This window comes from Schistocerca gregaria, chromosome 11 (genome assembly GCF_023897955.1).
Source record: "Schistocerca gregaria isolate iqSchGreg1 chromosome 11, iqSchGreg1.2, whole genome shotgun sequence".
NCBI classification, from domain to species: Eukaryota; Metazoa; Arthropoda; class Insecta; order Orthoptera; family Acrididae; genus Schistocerca; species Schistocerca gregaria.
The window spans coordinates 70,352,696-70,373,784 of NC_064930.1; the positions used below are offsets into that span (position 1 = coordinate 70,352,696).

The 21,089-nt window shown below is 45.0% G+C and overlaps 1 protein-coding gene and 1 pseudogene across 1 annotated transcript in view; one reads left to right on the plus strand and one right to left on the minus strand.

Moving 5' to 3' along the window:
- The first annotated feature begins 3,007 nt into the window (after positions 1-3,007).
- Positions 3,008-21,089, plus strand: part of LOC126295214 (nostrin) — a 152,857-nt gene continuing 134,775 nt past the window's right edge. Inside the window, exon 1 of the mRNA XM_049987556.1 lies at positions 3,008-3,094. The gene's annotated coding sequence lies outside the window, so the exon portion shown is untranslated. The remainder of the gene's footprint in view (positions 3,095-21,089) is intronic.
- LOC126295522 (U6 spliceosomal RNA) lies at positions 17,457-17,519 on the minus strand (annotated as a pseudogene).

The following is a 21,089-nucleotide window of genomic DNA, read 5'->3' on the forward strand; positions in this document are numbered from 1 at the left end:
GTGTCTGTTCTTTCGGAGGTGTCCGAACGACGAACGTGAAATTGACTACGCATGTAGAATATACAGAAGGGCCGTGCAGTGTAACTCGCCCTCCAACACCACTTGCATGTCGTAATCTCCAAGTCGTCGATGGCGTTGTAAACGGTCAACGTCTTCAGAATTTCCTATAACGGGGCATCTTCTGTGTGGACGGTCCAATGTTCTTGCACGAAGACTGAAGCGGAGAGTGCACGCACCGTATCTCAGTATCCACTAGTACGTGTTGGGGTACCCCTGGTTACATGGAGTATGACGCCGCCTAACGCTTCAGGAGATTTTACCATCTCTGTTACAATGGTTGGTGAGTTGTCGCGGCTTGGGAGCTGAGAAAGCCCTGTGGGAAGTAGCCGTGTGAGTTTTCGCAACGCGGGTCTGCTGCAGGGGAATGTTCAGACGCCCGTCTCACGGATTTTCACGCTTTTCGTATTCTCCGCATCACAAAGAAGCAGAAAGTGTGCTCGGAAACCTATGCGATCCGTATGTCCGTACTGAGACTATAGTTCATAACACATTAGATCACTTGGACACACGTGAACAAACGCGGGTTTATAATAAATGTGTTTATTGGTGCGTATATGAAGACGGTGAAAAATATCAGCCAACCAGTAGCAAACAAAATTTATTTATTAACCTTTATCTAGGTTCAAAATGTCTCTGAGCACTATTAGAGTTAACTTCTGAGGTCATCAGTCCCCTAGAACTTAGAACTACTGGCCGAGCGGTTCTAGGCGCTACAGTCTGGAACCGCGCGACCGCTACGATCCTACCTCGGCCATGGATGTGTTTGATGTCCTTTGGTAAGTTCGGTTTAAGTAGTTCTCAGTTCCAGGGTACTGGTGACCTTAGAAATTAAGTCCCATAGTGCTCAGACCCATTTTTGATAATAATTATGATGTTCGTCGTTTGTTTTGAAGCTCTTGCAGTAGCCTTTACAAAAATGGTTCAAATGGCTCTGAGCACTATGGGACTTAAACTCTGAGGTCATCAGTCCCCTAGAACTCAGAACTACTTAAACGTAACTAACCTAAGGGCATCAAACACATCCATGCCTGAGACAGGATTCGAACCTGCGACCGTAGCGCTCGCTCGGTTCCAGACTCTAGCGCCTAGAACCGCACGGCCACTCCGGGCGGCCCTTGTTTACAGATAAAAATGTGGCATTTCAGTCTTTGATCGCAATTTTTTATTTTTCAATGACCGGTTTCAGGTCAGATCAGATCATATATTGCAGCTACAGAGTAACTTGTCAGTACACAACTATCGGTTCACTGTCATAACATAACATATAGGAGTGTAGATGCCACGTCTCGATCCCTCAGTCAATAGATGGGGACGTTTGCAAGACAACAACCATCTGCACGAACAGTTCGACGACGTTTGCAGCAGCACGGAGTATCAGCTCGGAGACCGTGGCTGCAGTTACCCTTGACGCTGCACCACAGACAGGAGCACCTGCGATGGTGTACTCTACGACGAACGTGGGTGCACGAATGGCAAAACGTTATTTTTTCGGGTGAATCCAGGCTCTGTTTACAGCATCATGATGGTCGCATCCGTGTTGGGCGACATCGCGATGAGCGCACATTGAAAGCGTGTATTCGTCATCGCCATACTGGCGTATCACCCAGTGTGATTGTGCCATTGGTTACACGCCTCGGTCACCTCTTGTTCGCACTGACGGCACTCTGAGCAGTGGACGTTACATTTCAGATGTGTCACAACCCGTTGCTCTACCCTTCATTCGATCGCTGCGAAACCCTGCATTTCAGGAGGATAATGCACGACCGCACGTTGCAGATCCTGTACGGGCCTTTCTGGGTACAGAAAATGTTGGACTGCTGCCCTGGCCAACACATTCTCCAGATCTCTCACCAATTGTAAACGTCACAGTACGCCAGTCACTGCTCTCGATGAACTGTGGTATCGTGTTGAAGCTTTTTTGGCAGCTGTACCTGTACACGCCATCCAAGCTCTGTTTGACTCAATGCCCAGGCGTATCAAGGCCGTTATTACGGCCAGAGTTGGTTGTTCTGGGTACTGATTTATCAGGATCTATGCACCCAAATTGCATGAAAATGTAATCACATGCCAGTTCTAGTATAATTTATTTCTCCATCGAATACCCATTAATCATCTGCATTTCTTCTTGGTGTAGCAATTTTTATGGCCAGAAGTGTATTTGGAGATGAAGAGGCTTGCGCAGGATAGAGTAGCATGGAGAGTTGCATCAAACCATTGTCTGGACTGACGATCACCAGAGCAGCAAGAACAAACAGAATAGCAGACACACGCTCCTGCAAACAAATAAAAATTATTTATGCAACTTTGCTTTTTCGAGGTGATGATCAAAATTGTTTGAGTACTCCTGGCAGACTTGGATTTATGTTGTTTTTTTTTTTTTCTTTTTTCTGAGGAATGTGACCCCCAAGGTCTGTAAAGTGCTTCTGATGCACCATGAGTAATCTGCCCACTGTTTTTTTTTTTTTTTTTTCTTCTTACGCCGCGAGTTTACAGGGAGCAGCAAGTGGGACCTTGTAGTAAGTGCATTGTCGCGACTCGCCTACTTTTTCCCTCCTTATCTTCCGAGTAAGGTAAGTGTTCCGGATGTAAGAGCACGTGCGACGCACCCGTAAAGGGCGGCATTTCCTCACACACACACACACACACACACACACACACACACGCACGCACGCACACGTGTGCGGTCGTGTGCATCGGACCTTATAAAAAGTCGCCCTGCGCCGAGGTCTCGTACAGGTCAACAGGACGGGGGCACATAGCACGTAGTGAGTGAGTGTGTGTGTGTGTGTGTGTGTGTGTGTGTGTGTGTTGGAGTGCAACTGAGGTGGAGGGGAGAGAAGAGTTCCCGAGCGTGCCTAGTGACTGACGTCGCCGCTCAGTTGGCAACACTGCAGCCGCTTCCTGGCGCGTCGGTGGCAGGTCGGCTTCGCACCTGTTGTCAGTCGGTGAACTGTGTCGCCCGCGTTCGCGCCCCGCGCCGAATCAGTGTGTTCCGTTCCGGTCGACTTCGACAGTGCGCGCGTTTGTGTGTTCAGTATGTTGTGATACTACTCGGATTAGCTTCGCAGCTTAATTTTCTGTTCGATTCCTCCAGCGTATTTGCCTTAGCTTCTGCGGTGCTCTTGTGACGAGGAAATGAGCAACGCATTACGAGTCGCTATTAAGCGTGCGTATGTTCATATCGAGATGCGAGGAGGTCTCTATAGTCTGCGCTAACGCAGATATGTACGTGGGCACCGGATGTCACAACTGCTTTGTGGATACAACCTGTGCCGATACAAGTAACCGCTAGTGTTCTGCGGATATCCGAAAATATTACTTGCTTTACAATTAAAAGTCGAAGGAGAGTCAGCATTATCATTTTCGTCTGCTTGCATTACATGCGATCGATAATAATTGCGCCGGCCGTGGTGGCCGAGCGGTTCTAGGCGCGGTTCTAGGCGCTACAGTCTGGAACCGCGCGACCGCTACGATCCTGCCTCGGCCATGGATGTGTTTGATGTCCTTTGGTAAGTTCGGTTTAAGTAGTTCTCAGTTCCAGGGTACTGGTGACCTTAGAAATTAAGTCCCATAGTGCTCAGAGCCATTTTTGATAATAATTATGATGTTCATCGTTTGTTTTGAAGCTCTTGCAGTAGCCTTGTTTACAAAAATGGTTCAAATGGCTCTGAGCACTATGGGACTTAACTTCTGAGGTCATCAGTCCCCTAGAACTCAGAACTACTTAAACGTAACCAACCTAAGGACATGACACACATCCATGCCTGAGACAGGATTCGAACCTGCGACCGTAGCGCTCTCTCGGTTCCAGACTCTAGCGCCTAGAACCGCACGGCCACACCGGCCGGCCCTTGTTTACAAACAAAATAAATTCACATATTATGGAAATCAACTGTGTTTTATATACAACCAAACATGTTTCAGCACTCTTGAATCCTCATCAGCAGGTACCTTTAGCCAGCTCTGTAAAATGTAAACATGTTTTAAGTAATAATTATCCTAACGAAATTAGGCCTAAAATAATTATTGTCATTACCTTAATTGTTCTAAATTATTCAGTCATGTACAACGCTCAATACTTTAGCGCATATTCTTAGCGTATCATGAGCACTGAAATGTTGCTATAGTGAGTTTGGTCGGAGAGTTAAGAAACCATTTTACGGAACTGAGTAAAGACTGCCAACTGATGATGGCACAAAGGTGCTGAAATACGTTTGGATTAATATAAAGAAGCAGTTGTTTGCATAACATTCGGACTTGATACTCAGTACTAATTATTATAGTTTTACGTCTACTTCTATATTCTGCAAACCACTGTGGAGTGCATGGCAGAGGATACGTGCCATTATACTAGTTATCAGGATTTCTTGCTGCTGCGTCCATGTATGGAGCGCAGGAAGAATGTTTGAATGTCTCCGTGGGTGCTGTAATTACTCTAATCTTGCCCTCACTATCTCTATGTGAGCGATACGGAAGGCGTTGGAGTATATTCCTAGTGTCATCATTTAAAGCCGGTTCTTGACATTTTGTTAATACACTTTCTCGGGATAGTTTACGCATAACTTCAAGAGTCTGCCAGTTCTGTATCTCTGTGACACTGCCCCGCATGTCAAACAAACCTGTGACAGTTCGTGCTTCCCTTCTCTGTATACGTTCAATATCCTCTGCTGCTCCTATTTGGTAGATGTCCCAAGCACTCGAGCAGTATTCTAGGAAGAGTTGCACGAGTGATTTGTAAAGTTTCCTTAGCAGACTGATTGCATTTTTCCAGTATTTTACGATTAAATTCGCTTTACCGACGGCTGACGCTATGTGATCGTTCCATTTCGTTTTCCTACAAAGTGTTACCCCCAGATATTTGTATGAGTTGACCGATTCCAACTCTGAGTCACTCATACTGTAGTTGTATGACACCGTTTTTTTTTTAGTTTTGTGAAGCGCACAGTTTCAAAATTTTCAATATTTAATCAAGTTGCCAATCATTGCACCCATTTGAAATCTTACAAAGTTGCGGCTGAATGTGTATGCAGCTTTCTTTCAGACAGCACTTGATTACAGATAAGTGCATCACCTGCGAAAAGTCTGAGGATACTATTAATATTGTCTGCAATTTCATTCATATACGCTACAATGTAAACAGCAAGGTTTCCAACACACTTCCTTGGTGCATCCTGATGTTACCCCTACTTCTGTCGGTGACCCACCATTCACGATAACTTGCTGCGCCCTCACCAACCAAGAAATGCCGAATCCAGCCACAAGTTTCACTTCATACTCCGTACGTCCGTACTTTGGATAATTAGCTTGTGTGTTACTGTAAATCAAACGCTTTTGGATAGTCAAGAAGTATTGCAGTTACCTGAGTGCTCTGATCACTGGCTTTGGGGATGTCATGTTTTATCAAAAATGGTTCAAATGGCTCTGAGCACTATGCGACTTAACATCTGTGGTCATCAGTCGCCTAGAACTTAGAACTAATTAAACCTAACTAACCTGAGGACATCACACACATCCATGCCCGAGGCAGGATTCGAACCTGCGACCGTAGCAGTCGCACGGTGTCATGTTTTATATCTATCCGTTCTTACTGCCATTATATTGCCTAGAATGTGCAGTGACGTTTCCCGCTTGCCAGCAGCGCTCGGCAGACCGGATGGTCACCCATCCGAGTGCTAGCCCAGCCCGAAAGCGCTTAACTTCGGTGATCTGACGGGCAAGGCCGTTGGCGTCGGGGGTGTACATGTGTTATTATAATATGCTAGGGCTAAAGATGGCGTTATGATATTCTTCCTGGTCTTTCGTTATTTATGAAGGACAAAAATTTCCTTTAGCTTTCATTTATGATTGTGAATAAAACAATACACTTAATATATGTCTCTATTTTACAACGTGGTTTCGGCTCCTGGCGTGATCAGATTTAAAAAAAAAAGTTAGACGTTGTAAAATGAGGTTCATTAAACCTATGAATGATCGACCATCAGTTGTCAACTTGACGCCCCAATTAGATACAGGTTTAATTGCTACTGACACTCAAACTTGTTTTAGAACGTCCAACTTTCCTTTTAATTATCTGATGACGGCAGGAGACGAAATGACGTTGTGAACAAAGACGTATATTAAGCGAAATAGACGTTTTTTTCCTAACGATTTCTTCCCGTTAAGGCTGCGGTCGCAGTGGATTCCGTCGGCGACCGACATCGGCCGAAGATCGCCGATCTATTAAAATCAACACGCCACTATGTGCGCGGTCACTAAGCAGCAGATCTCATCACTCGGAGATATAGACCTCGGACGGCAATTAGTGAAGTTCAGCACACTCTGTTTTCTTCGGTCGAATTCACCGACATTCTCATACAATAAACATTAGCTGTGAGAAACTGATGAGTTTAGTTCAGGAAAGGAGGAGGTTGTGGCATCCTAAGGATGAAGAATATCGTAATCGGGATATAGTTCGGAGTTCATGGACTGAAACCGCAGGTTTATTGGAAACGAGAAGTAGCCAAAGTATTTTACCGAAATTTTTCGGCTCCATCATAACCTCAAAAAGTAATTTGTTTAGGTGAGAAGGGTGGTGTATGTTATACTGTGCTTAGTTACTACACTGGGTGTTTTTTGGGCTGTGGTAGGTGGGCACTAGCTGTCTACAAATTGTTACTATCGCTTACCGGCGTGCCATGCGTAGTGACCGCGTGGTTTGAGGCGCCATGCCACGGATTTCGCGGCCCCACCCGCCGGAGGTTCGAATCCTGTCTCGGGCGTGGGTGTGTGTGTGTTGTTCTTAGTATAAATTAGTTCAAGTAGTGTGTAAGTTTAGGGACCGATGACGTCAGCAGTTTGGTCCCTTAGGAATTCACACACGTTTGAATATATTACTGGCGTTTTTTATGACAATATAGATTTAAGTGTCAGGAAGTCATTTCTGAAAGTATTTGTTTGGAGTGTAGCCATGTATGGAAGTGAAACATGGACGATAACTAGTTTGGACAAGAAGAGAATAGAAGCTTTCGAAATGTGGTGCTACAGAAGAATACTGAAGATAAGGTGGATAGATCACGTAACTAATGAGGAGGTGTTGAATAGGATTGGGGAGAAGAGAAGTTTGTGGCACAACTTGACTAGAAGAAGGGATCGGTTGGTAGGATATGTTTTGAGGCATCAAGGGATCACAAATTTAGCGTTGGAGGGCAGCGTGGAGGGTAAAAATCGTAGAGGGAGACCAAAAGATGAATACACTAAGCAGATTCAGAAGGATGTAGGTTGCAGTAGGTACTGGGAGATGAAGAAGCTTGCACAGGATAGAGTAGCATGGAGAGCTGCATCAAACCAGTCTCAGGACTGAAGACAACAACAACAACAAAATGGTGATGGTCGTATGAAGTGGTTCGCAAAGGTGGTGTAATGTGTTTGCACTTTTCAATGCTTTAAACGGTCAGAGTATCGTATTGTAAGATTTGTTTCCTTTTTCACACGTATGCTGAATCGCCTTCATTGAAAGTTAATTGACCTATGACTGCTTTTTTTTTGCGGTATTTATTTGAACTGTAGTGTGTTTCAAAGTCATCACTAATCATTTCGACTAAATAATAGAACGCTTCTTCTCTGCACGTCATACAGGCCGATTCACGAAGATATGCAAATATTTCAGTATGTTATTCTATAAGTAAGACTAAAGCAGAAATGTCATGTAAACATAGGTCCGCAAATGTTTAGTTACGGAGTTACGGCTAATAAAAGATTTTGCCGAAATTTGGCAACTTCGCTAATATGAAGCCATTTGCAAAACTGTACGAGGTTAAAGAGCACGATTTTCATTTATTGTGTTGTTATTCGTCTGGTGAATCTAATAAAACCCTTCCCATACGTGTATCTGCAGTAGTTTTCCAGAACATCGAGATTATGTACGCTGGGTAGAGAACTTGTCTCCCGCAACATTCGAAATTCTCCACTAATTCGGAATCCTCAGAGTTGCATAACGTAGGCGATATTCGTTAACTGCAGTCGTAGCATTACGATCACATTTGCCATAAATGAACACCATATCGGCGTATTCGTCTGTCGTAAATTTGAGAGCCATCCCTATTTCATAAATAATCTGCAAACTGCAACAATTACTATGTCGTTTCACGTAAATGCACTGTTGTCATTATTTTCCGTATTTCGCAGCTTCAAACGTGACTGTATTCAATACATTGGAAGTATGAATTAACGCCGAACAGAGTGGCCGTGTGGTTCTAGGCGCTACAGTCTGGAACCGAGCGAGCTCTACGGTCGCAGGTTCGAGTCCTGCCTCGGGCATGGATGTGTGTGGTGTCCTTAGGTTGGTTAGGTTTAATTAGTTCTAAGTTTTAGGCGACTGATGACCTGAGAAGTTAAGTCCTGTAGTGCTCAGAGCCAAATGGAACCCACACATCCGAAATTGCTGAAGAGTGGCTTCAGGAACGGTCTTGTGTGTTTAAACACTTGCGCTAGTCACCAAACTCCCCAGACATGAACATTATTGAGCACATCGGGGATGTCTTGCAACGTACTGCTCAGAATCTCGACCTCTTCGTACTCTTACGGTTTTATGGACAAACCCTTCAGGATTAATGGTGTCTGTTCCCTCCAGCAGTACTTCACACATTAGTCAAGTCCATGCCACGACGTGTTGCGGCACTTCTGCGTGCTCACTGGGGCCCTACACGATATTTAGTAGGTGAACCAATTTCCTTGGCTCTTCAGTGTAGTTCAAACAGAATAAGGATGAAAGGACTGTTCCAGCGGCTCGTGTTTCTGTATAGTCGATTGGCCAGTTGTTTTTGAGTACTTCCTTGAGGAACGCTAAGGCGTCTGAGAACCGTTCCCATATCACTGTGAACGCAGCCCAACAACACGAAATTCTAAGGAAATTATGTTTGCGGTCATAAAAGCCGTTGCAGAAACGACGTTGACTGCTAGACAGGGGAATAATAACTTTCCTAAATGTATTTGTACGGTCCTGTGACTATACAACAGTGTGACCTCAGTAGTATTGAGTGCAGTTTTGTGAATCGAATACCCGCAGCATTCCGCTACCTGCTGCTGGCGCGCTGATATTTCGTGACCTGCGGCGACCGGAAATTCTAGCGCGTTCCTTCTCCCTCTCACATCCGGTGCCAGCTGCCACTACAGCCTCGAGAACGCTTCGCGAGTGAGTGGCTGAGGGTGCACTGCTCGTCTCGCTCCCCGTTTGTTTATTTACTACGCAAACCACTGAACAGTGCACGGAGGAGGGTACATTGTACAAGTATTATCCGTGTTTTTCGTATTCCATTCGCTTATTGAGCGAGGAAAAATCGTTGTCTGTACGAGGGAGTAGCCGAAAGACCTGAGTAACTTTTTAAAAGCACCATATTTTCAAACTGTTTACAAAACAACCATACCCTCTCCAAAATAGTTCCATCGCAACTAATGCGTTTGTCCCATTAATGCCGCCACTGTTCGAAACATCTTTTGTAGAAATAGCTGACAGCTCCCCCCTCGTTTTCTTCTCGAATTTTTCAGTGTTGTCGAATCGGTGTTCTTTCGTGACCCTTTTCATGCTTGGAAATAAGGCAATGTCGCACGGAGCCAGCTCAAGCGAAAATTCTGGAAATTTGTTGTAAGTTCCTGTGGGATCAAACTGCTGAGGTTTCGGTCCCTAGGCTTACACCCTACTTAAAGTTACTTTAACTAACTTACGCTAAGGACAACACACACACACACACACACACACACACACACACACACACACACACACACACACACATGCCCGAGGGAGGACTCGAACCTCCGATGGGGAAAGCCGCACGAACCGTGGCAAGGCGCCTAGGACCAAACGGCCAGAACAAGCGAGTAAGGTGCAGTGGGCAGCGGAAGCGTGCCATTTTTAGCCGAAAACTGTCTAACGGAGGTGGCTGTGCGTTGTCGTGCTGAAAGAACCAGTCTGCCGTCTGCCACAAATCGGGTCTTTTTACGAACACCTTTGCGCAATCTTCTAGAAAGTACCAAATAAAATTGTGTGATTGACGGTCTGACCTGGGGGAAGAAACTCCGATTGAACCACGCCCTTGGTATCAAAAAAATCAGATCAGCACTGTTTTGATGTTTTGATTTGGTTCAAATGGCTCTCAGCACTATGGGACTTAACACCTGAGGTCATCAGTCCCCTAGAACTCACAACTACTTAAACCTAACTAAGCTACGGACATCACACACAACCTTGGCCGAGGCAGGATTCGAACCTCCGACTGTAGGATGTTTGATTTGACGAGTCGACATTTTTTTGGGCAGAGTGACGATGACGTCTTCCATTGGCTTGGCTGTTGCTTTGTTTCTTGGTCTTAACCATAGCAGCATGACTCATCTCCGGTAACGACCTTTTACAGAAAACCTGGATCAGTTTCAAGCTGTTGTTTCAAAGCACGGCATGTCTCACCCCAATGTTCCTTTTGATTGTCAGTCAGAACCCGTGGAGCAAAATTGGCGGCAACCCTTTTCATTCCCAAATCTTCCGTTAAAATTCGCTGAACGAAGCCCCAAGATAACCTAATAATCTCTGACAGTTGATCAATTGTCTGCGGATGGTCTGTGAGCACAAGCTCTAGAATTTGTTTTCAATGTTTTCGTCGATTCGGGCAGTTGACGGATCCCCAGAACGAGGTTCGTCATCAATCGACATGTCGCCATTTTTAATTCGAGCAAACCATTCGTACATCATTTTCCCGTAGCATCCGTCATCTTGGTAAGCTCTTTCCAACAACAAAACAGATTTAGCACGATTTTTACCGAGTAGAAAACAAAATTTAGCGACTGCACGTTGTCCACTTAAACTTGCCATATAAAACGAAACGGGAACAAAACAGCGGCAGCAAAAACGATTACTGGTGTCTTCATTACTTTCAAAAGCTTCGAGAGGTGCAAGATATGCAAAAAAAAGCTTCATTTTCCCTTCTTGTTGTTGGCTCCAAGTCTTGCGTGTGGGGGTACGTTATTGCGGCTGAAACTTTGATCTAACGTTGTGGGCTCCTGATGACTATATAACTGATGAAGTTATATTTCTTCAATTTTATTCTTTGTCACACTATTAAATGTCACACCGTTTTTACAATTGCCACTTCGCATTCGAAATTGCATCGTTAGTATCGATCATATAAATACGTCTGTCTCCATCAGAGACTTGTCCACTACTACTACATTCTGCGCTACTTACATTATTCCAAAGAGTTTCTAAAGTAAAATACTTTACAAACTTTCTTGACAAAAGAAGGATCTGCACCAAATCTACATCTACATGACTACTCTGCAATTCACATTTAAGTGCTTGGCAGAGGGTTCATCGAACCACAACCATACTATCTCTCTACTATTCCACTCCCGAACAGCGAGCGGGAAAAACGAACACCTAAACCTTTCTGTTCGAGCTCTGATTTCTCTTATTTTATTTTGATGATCATTCCTACCTATGTAGGTTGGGCTCAACAAAATATTTTCGCATTCGGAAGAGAAAGTTGGTGACTGAAATTTCGTAAGAAGGTCTCGCCGCGACGAAAAACGTCTATGCTGTAATGACTTCCATCCCAACTCGTGTATCATATTTGCCACACTATCTCCCCTATAACGTGATAATACAAAACGAGCTGCCCTTTTTTGCACCCTTTCGATGTCCTCCGTCAATCCCACCTGGTGAGGATCCCACACCGCACAGCAATATTCTAACAGAGGACGAACGAGTGTAATGTAAGCTGTTCCTTTAGTGGACTTGTTGCATCTTCTAAGTGTCCTGCCAATGAAACGCAACCTTTGGCTCGCCTTCCCGACAATATTATCTATGTGGTTCTTCCAACTGAAGTTGTTCGTAATTTTAACACCCAGGTACTTAGTTGAATTGACAGCCTTGAGAATTGTACTATTTATCGAGTAATCGAATTCCAACGGACGAACGAGTGTAGTGTAAGCTGTCTCTTTAGTGGACTTGTTGCATCTTCTAAGTGTCCTGCCAATGAAACGCAACCTTTGGCTCGCCTTCCCGACAATATTATCTATGTGGTCCTTCCAACTGAAGTTGTTCGTAATTTTAACACCCAGGTACTTAGTTGAATTGACAGCCTTGAGAATTGTACTATTTATCGAGTAATCGAATTCCAACGGATTTCTTTTGGAACTCGTGTGGATCATCTCACACTTTTCGTTATTTAGCGTCAACTGCCACCTGACACACCATACAGCAATCTTTTCTAAATCGCTTTGAAGCTGATACTGGTCTTCGGATGACCTTACTAGACGGTAAATTACAGCATCATCTGCGAACAATCTAAGAGAACTGCTCAGATTGTCACCCAGGTCATTTATATAGATCAGGAACAGCAGAGGTCCCAGGACGCTTCCCTGGGGAACACCTGATATCACTTCAGTTTTACTCGATGATTTGCTGACTATTACTAAGAACTGCGACCTTCCTGACAGGAAATCACGAATCCAGTCGCACAACTGAGACGATACCCCATAGCTCCGCAGCTTGATTAGAAGTCGCTTGTGAGGAACGGTGTCAAAAGCTTTCCAGAAATCTAGAAATACGGAATCAACTTGAGATCCCCTGTCGATAGCGGCCATTACTTCGTGCGAATAAAGAGCTAGCTGCGTTGCACAAGAGCGATGTTTTCTGAAGCCATGCTGATTACGTGTCAATAGATCGTTCACTTCGAGGTGATTCATAATGTTTGAATACAGTATATGCTCCCAAACCCTACTGCAAACCGACGTCAATGATATAGGTCTGTAGTTAAATGGATTACTCCTACTACCCTTCATGAACACTGGTGCGACCTGCGCAATTTTCCAATCTGCAGGTACAGATCTGTCGGTGAGCGAGCGGTTGTATATGAGTGCTAAGTAGGGAGCTATAGTATCAGCGTAATCTGAAAGGAACCTAATCGGTATACAATCTGGACCTGAAGACTTGCCCGTATCAGGCGGTTTGAGTTGCTTCGCAACCCCTAAGGTATCTACTTCTAGGAAACTCATGCTAGCAGATGTTCGTGTTTCAAATTGTGGAATATTCCATTCGTCTTCCCTGGTGAAGGAATTTCGTAAAACTGCGTTCAATAACTCCGCTTTAGCGGCACAGTCGTCGGTAACAGTACCATCGGCACTGCGCAGCGAAGGTATTGACTGCGTCTTGCCGCTTGTGTGCTTTTTCGGATTTTCTACCATATTTCCAGACAATGTTTCGTTTCGGAACCTATTAAAGGCATCTCGCATCGAAGTACGTGCCAAATTTCGCGCGTCTGTAAATTTTAGCCAATCTTCGGGATTTCGCGTTCTTCTGACCTTTGAATGCTTTCTCCGTTGCCTCTGCAACAGCGTTCGGACCTTTTTTGTGTACCACGGGGTATCCGTTCCATCTCTTACCAATTTATGAGGTATGAATATCTCAATTGCTGTTGCTACTATATCTTTGAATTTGAGCCACATCTCGTCTACATTCGCATTGTCAGTTCGGAAGGAATGGAAATTGTCTTTTAGGAAGGCTTCTAGTGACACTTTATCCGCTTTTTTAAATAAAATTATTTTGCGTTTGTTTCTGATGGATTTGGAAGAAATGGTATTGAGCCTAGCTACAACGACCTTTTGATCACTAATCCCTGTATCAGTCATGATGCTCTCTATCAGCTCTGGATTGTTTGTGGCTAAAAGGTCAAGTGTGTTTTCGCAACCATTTACAATTCGCGTGGGTTCGTGGACTAACTGCTCGAAATAATTTTCGGAGAATGCATTTAGGACAATCTCGGAAGACGTTTTGTGCCTACCACCGGTTTTGAACAAGTATTTTTGCCAACATACCGAGGGTAGGTTGAAGTCCCCACCAACTATAACCGTATGAGTGGGGTATTTATTTGTTACGGTACTCAAACTTTCTCTGAACTGTTCCGCAACTGTATCATCGGAGTCTGGGGGTCGGTAGAGGGAGCCAATTATTAACTTAATTCGGCTGTTAAGTATAACCTCCACCCATACCAATTCGCACGGAGTATCTACTTCGACTTCACTACAAGATAAACCACTACCGACAGCCACAAACACTCCACCACCAATTCTGCCTAATCTATCTTTCCTAACATTATTTTACAAATGAGTCCAGAAATAAATTTAATAGTTAGCCCTAGATTGTGCAAATAATAATATGAATTTTAAGTATGCCAGAATTTATAATTTCAAATATTTCGTAACAAGAATAATTTTTAACCGTTAGTAAATATCGATTGTAACAAATTAATTTCTTGTCATAAATTTTAGCCTGAAATATAATACATCGTATACAAAATCAAATGAAATTCTTTCAGTGAAACAGTCGAGAATGTTCACCTGTAAAAGAATCAACAGTATACTTGGTATCGGTTATTTCTATAAAAAAGAAGGTAGTGTTTGAACAGGTTGTCCCATTACTACATTTTCAGCGTAAGATAAGTATCACTGTTTCTCTTCAAAACCAAAATAAGAAACTCCTTTTCAAAACAGAAATATGATATCTCTTCCAAAACAGTATTTGTCTTCAAAAGCAAATAAAACTCCTCTTCTGAAGCAAGCAAGATTCCTCTTTCATAGCAAGCAAAGTTTCACACCTAAAAGCACACAAGCTTCCTCTTCCAAACCAAATTAGGCTTCACTTCTTTGTGTAAAGCCTACAAGTTTCCTCTCTCAGATTTGAGCTTCTTTTCTAACCCAAACAAGACACCTCTTTCAACGTTAACAAATCTCCGTTTCCATAACACCGTCTCTAAAAACGACCTCGCTGACGACGAACGTTAAACTCTAATCTTCCTTCCTTCTTCTGTAACAACCAACACTTCTCCCTTGACACTACGACAGTCTTCGTACAATATAAAATAACAAATCTTCACTACGAGAACAAAACAAACGCACGCCTCGTATAAAGTGAACCTTTTTTCTTCATACAAAACAAAGAAAGGCAACTCATCTGAAATTAGTCATCTTTCTTTTTAACGCCGCTTGTATTAGTCTTCTACATCACAGAAGAATTGCCTCTATAGCAGAACAAGGCTCCCATTCTAGAATAACCAAAATCTCTATTTTAAATATCAGGGAACGTCTTTGAAAATAAACAGGGCTCCTCGTTTAAATTTAAAGTAGTCTTCTTGAACAATTAGTGAGTCACATGGATGCTTATTTAGCATTCGTTCACTCTGCCACCCTGTCGATTTTCATTCGTTGTAGGTATAGTCAATATCATTCTGTTCAATAGCCCCCTGTATCTGCTTGGTCAGCGCGACAGAATGTCGGTTCTAAGGACCCGGGTTCGATTCTCGGGTGGGTCGGAGATTTTCTCCGCTCAGGGACTGTGTGTTGTGTTGTCCTAATCATCGTCATTTCATTCCCATCGACGCGCAAGTCGTCGAAGTGGCGTCAAATCGAAAGACTTACACCCGGCGAATGGTCTACCAGACAGGAGACCAAAGTCACACGTCATTTACATTTACTTAACATTAGGCAGTATGGCAGTGCAGCGGTCAAAACGCAGGCAAAGTTATCTTCATACAGTATTAAGTATACTGCAGGAGTTTTTTGCGTTCCAGTGTCAGGTAATATCAGTAATTTTCGATTCTGGTTAGGCTATTCGATGGAGGGGACCAAGTAGCGAGGTCATCGGTCCCGTCGGATTAGAGGAGGATGGGGTGGAAGTCGGCCGTGTCCTTTCAAAGGAACCATCCCGGCATTTGTCTGAAATGAGGGTGAAATGACAATAAAAAACAAGAGCGTAAGCTGTCGACAGCTCTTGATATACGAGGGTCAGTCAAAAAGTAATGCCTCCTATTTTTTTTTCTACGTTTAATTGTCAGGAAATTTAAATGCAATTACATAGGTTGAAAACCACAACATTGAGGATCATTTTGTCATTTTTCAATGTAATCTCCGCCCATCTCTACAGTTTTGGTCCATCTTTGAACAAGGGCATGTATCCCAGCACGGTAAAAATCACAGCTCTGCTTCCTAAGCCATTGACGCACGGATGTTTTGACGGCCTCCTCATCTTCAAAATGAATCCCACGATGAGCTTCTTTTAGTGGCCCGAACAGGTGGAAGTCTGATGGTGCCAGGTCAGGGCTGTATGGGGGATGAGGCAAAACTTCCCATCCAATTTTGACAATCTCGTCAGAGGTGTGACGACTGGTGTCTGGTCTTGCATTGTCATGCAAAAGAAGAACATCTGCCATTGATTTTGTTGGGCGAACTCGCTGAAGACGTGCTTTAAGTTTTTTGAGGGTTGTGACGTATTGAACAGAATTTATTGTGCATCCCTGCTCCAAAAAATCAACCAGAATCACACCCTCTGTATCCCAGAAAACTGTTGCCATAACTTTCCCTGCCGATCGCACAGTTTTGAATTTTTTCTTCCTCGGCGAGCTTGTGTGACGCCACTCCATTGACTGCCTCTTTGATTCGGGTTCAAAAAAATGCACCCATGTTTCGTCCCCGGTCACAATTTTTTTCAGAAACTCATCTGCCTCCAAACGGAAGCGCTGCAAGTGTTGGGAGGCTATTGTTTTCCTTGCCTCTTTATTCTGATCGGTTAACATTCTTGGAACCCACCGTGCACAAACTTTTGAGTACCCCAATTGTTTAATAATCGTGATCACACTGCCTTTACTAAGAGAAATAATGCGACACACTTCATCTGCAGTCACCCGACGGTCACCACGAATGATGTCATCAACTTGCTGAATGTTGTGTGGAGTCACTGCACTCACCGGCCTGCCGCTCCGCTTTTCGTCAGTCAACGGTGTTTGCCCTTCAGCTTCCTTACGACGACGAACCCATCGTCTAACAGTGCTGACATCCACTGTCACAACACCATACACCTTCTTCAGTCTTTCATGAATGCGTATGGGCGTTTCACCTTCTGCATTCAAGAATTCAATCACACAACGCCGTCTCAAACGAACATCGATGTCGGCCATCTTACAAACTTCTGCTGTGCTGCCACCTGTTGACACAGAAAGTTACTACTGCAGTGGATTGCAGAAGAAGGTTTGAGGAATGGCGCCAAATTCAAATTTTTCACTTAACTTAATTTTTTTAAGTAGAGAAAAAATGGGAGGCACTACTTTTTGACTGACCCTCGTACATCGACGGGACAGTTTAAAATGTTCGCACGGACCAGGTTTCGAACCCGGGATCTCCTGCTTTCATGGCAGACGCTCCATCCATCTTTCTTTTTTCGTTTTGTTCGTTATTGATCGTTGTGTTTGGTCGTTGCGGACGCCACATGACTTCCGTTCAAGTTCGTTTGTTGACCCTTGCACTCTTTTTTTTTCTTGCACTCTTAATATATATATTTATATTTATATTTACAGTGGCCAACCGGCTCTCTGACCGAACACGAGGCCATCCTAATCTTCTCTGTATCGTTCCAATTTTAGTATATGTACCGCCGAAGCGAGTACGTCCATCTGAGCAACCGAGGGCATTGCACGCTCCCCGTCACACCCACATTCCCAACTTAATGTCCACACACTACATTCGTAGTGCCCCAGCCCACTACACTCATTACTCACGGCAATGCGTGTGCATCCAGCACGGGAGAAGGAGGTCAATGGCCGGTTAGCTTTAACTATATGAAGATGGTCCGAAGGAACAGATACCATGTTCCTATAAATGAGGATGGCCGGAGACGGGATTGAACCGTCGTCCTCCCGAATGCGAGTCCAGTGTGCTAACCACTGCGCCACCTTGCTTGCAGATTCTCGTTTTGTTGCGCTCCACTGTCAGGCAGTGCCAGTAATCTTCTTGACTGGTTTTGTTTTTGTTACGCTCCACTGTCAGGTAGTTTGTTGTGCTTACTGTCAGGTAGGGCCAGCAAGCTTTGCTTTCAGTCAGGTAATAGCAGTAATCTTTGAATCTCATTTTGGTTTTGTTGTGCTCCACTGTCAGGCAATGCCCGTAACCTTCGTCACTTATTTTGAGTTTTGCTGTGCTCCTGTGGCGGGGGAATACAATTAATCTCTCAGAATGATCGGTTTTATTATGCTCTGCTGTCAGGTAATTTGTTGTACTTTAATGTCAGATCATATTAGTAATCTTCGAGACTGATTGTGGTTTTCCTGTGCTCCAGTGTCAGGTGACCCTTGTAACCTTTGCCACTTATTTTGGTTTTTGTTGTGCTCCTGTGTCAGGTAATACAATTAACGTTTCCGAATGATCGATTTTGTTATGCTCTGCTGTCAGGTAATTTGTTGTACTTTAATGTCAGATCATATTAGTAATCTTCGAGACTGATTTTGGTTTTGCTGTGCTCCAGTGTCAGGTGACGCCTGTAACCTTTGCCACTTATTTTGGTTTTTGTTGTGCTCCTGTGTCAGGTAATACAATTAACGTTTCAGAATGATCGATTTTGTTATGCTCTGCTGTCAGGTAATTTGCTGTACTCCAATATTAGGTAATGCCAGTAACCTTCGGACTGACTTAAGTTTTTTGTGTTCAGTGCCAGTAACTTTTGTGAATGATTTTGATTTTGTTGTGCTCTGATGTCAGGTATTGCCTGTAAATTTTGAGACAGATTTTACTTGTGTTATGTGGCTCTGTCAGGTAATTTGTTGTACACTCCTGGAAATGGAAAAAAGAACACATTGACACCGGTGTGTCAGACCCACCATACTTGCTCCGGACACTGCGAGAGGGCTGTACAAGCAATGATCACACGCACTGCACAGCGGACACACCAGGAACCGCGCTGTTGGCCGTCGAATGGCGCTAGCTGCGCAGCATTTGTGCACCGCCGCCGTCAGTGTCAGCCAGTTTGCCGTGGCATACGGAGCTCCATCGCAGTCTTTAACACTGGTAGCATGCCACGACAGCGTGGACGTGAACCGTATGTGCAGTTGACGGACTTTGAGTGAGGGCGTATAGTGGGCATGCGGGAGGCCGGGTGGACGTACCGCCGAATTGCTCAACACGTGGGGCGTGAGGTCTCCGCAGTACATCGATGTTGTCGCCAGTGGTCGGCGGAAGGTGCACGTGCCCGTCGACCTGGGACCGGACCGCGGCGACGCATGGATGCACGCCAAGACCGTAGGATCCCACGCAGTGCCGTAGGGGACCGCACCGCCACTTCCCAGCAAATTAGGGACACTGTTGCTGCTGGGGTATCGGCGAGGACCATTCGCAACCGTCTCCATGAAGCTGGGCTACGGTCCCGCACACCGTTAGGCCGTCTTCCGTTCACGCCCCAACATCGTGCAGCCCGCCTCCAGTGGTGTCGCGACAGGCGTGAATGGAGGGACGAATGGAGACATGTCGTCTTCAGCGATGAGAGTCGCTTCTGCTTTGGTGCCAACGATGGTCGTATGCGTGTTTGGCGCCGTGCAGGTGAGCGCCACAATCAGGACTGCATACGACCGAGGCACACAGGGCCAACACCTGGCATCATGGTGTGGGGTGCGATCTCCTACACTGGCCTGACACCTCTGGTGATCGTCGAGGGGACACTGAATAGTGCACGGTACATCCAAACCGTCATCGAACCCATCGTTCTACCATTCCTAGACCGGCAAGGGAGCTTGCTGTTCCAACAGGACACTGCACGTCCGCATGTATCCCGTGCCACCCAATGTGCTCTAGAAGGTGTAAGTCAACTACCCTGGCCAGCAAGATCTCCGGATCTGTCCCCCATTGAGCATGTTTGGGACTGGATGAAGCGTCGTCTCACGCGGTCTGCACGTCCAGTACGAACGCTGGTCCAACTGAGGCGCCAGGTGGAAATGGCATGGCAAGCCGTTCCACAGGACTACATCCAGCATCTCTACGATCGTCTCCATGGGAGAATAGCAGCCTGCATTGCTGCGAAAGGTGGATATACACAGTACTAGTGCCGACATTGTGCATGCTCTGTTGCCTGTGTCTATGTGCCTGTGGTTCTGTCAGTGTGATCATGTGATGTATCTGACCCCAGGAATGTGTCAATAAAGTTTCCCCTTCCTGGGACAATGAATTCACGGTGTTCTTATTTCAATTTCCAGGAGTGTATATTGCCGCGCGGGATTAGCCGAGCGGTCTCAGGCGCTGCAGTCATGGAGTGTGCGGCTGGTGCAGGCGGAGGTTCGAGTCCTCCCTCGGGCATGGGTGTGTGTGTTTGTCCTTAGGATAATTTAGGTTAACTAATGTGTATGCTTAGGGACTGATGACCTTAGCAGTTAAGTCCCATAAGATTTCACACACAACTGAACATTTTTTTTTTGTACTCTGTTTTCAGATGATGTTAGTAATCTTCGAGACTGATTTTGGTTTTGTTGCGCTCTAGTGTCGTGTAATATGGGCACAGTTCAAGACAGGTTTCGGTTTTCCTGCTCTTTGAGTAATAGCTGTCACAGGCTAGGAGCTAGAGAAACACGTCGTTTTTCGTTTCTACATAGAAGTACTACCGGGGAATAGGTTATCTTCTGAGCTGAACATGGCTGGCCAAGTCCGCGTTATGATCGCAAGTTTTTGCCTCGTCCACCCTCCTTCACGGCTCTCCCTCCGCCACTGTCTCTTCTCCTACTCTCCGAACTTCGCCGCAGTTCTCCTGCAACCAGTGCTTTGTCCACAGCGCTCGTGCTGTGTATTACTCAGCGGCCAGGCAGGGTTGCGCAGCGGAAGTGTGACGGCCCCAGTGCGGTGCCTTGTGGAGCACCTGAGTCGGCCGTGACTCAGCACCCTAGTGAGTAAGCCTGCGCTCCGAGACACCAGCCGGTAGTCTGCTCTCACGGCCCAAGTTGGACGGCTGTCGCGGTATGCTAACAAAGCGCTGCCTCTTCATCTACATCTACAAGATTACTCTGCACATCACATTCAAGTGCCTGGCAGAGGGTTCATCGAACCACAATCATACTATCTCCCCACCATTCCACTCCCGAATATCGCGCGGGAGAAACGAACACCTAAACCTTTCTGTTTGAGCTCTGATTTCTCTTATTTTATTTTGACGATCGTTCCTACCTATGTAGGTTGGGCTCGACAAAATATTTTCTCCTTCGGAA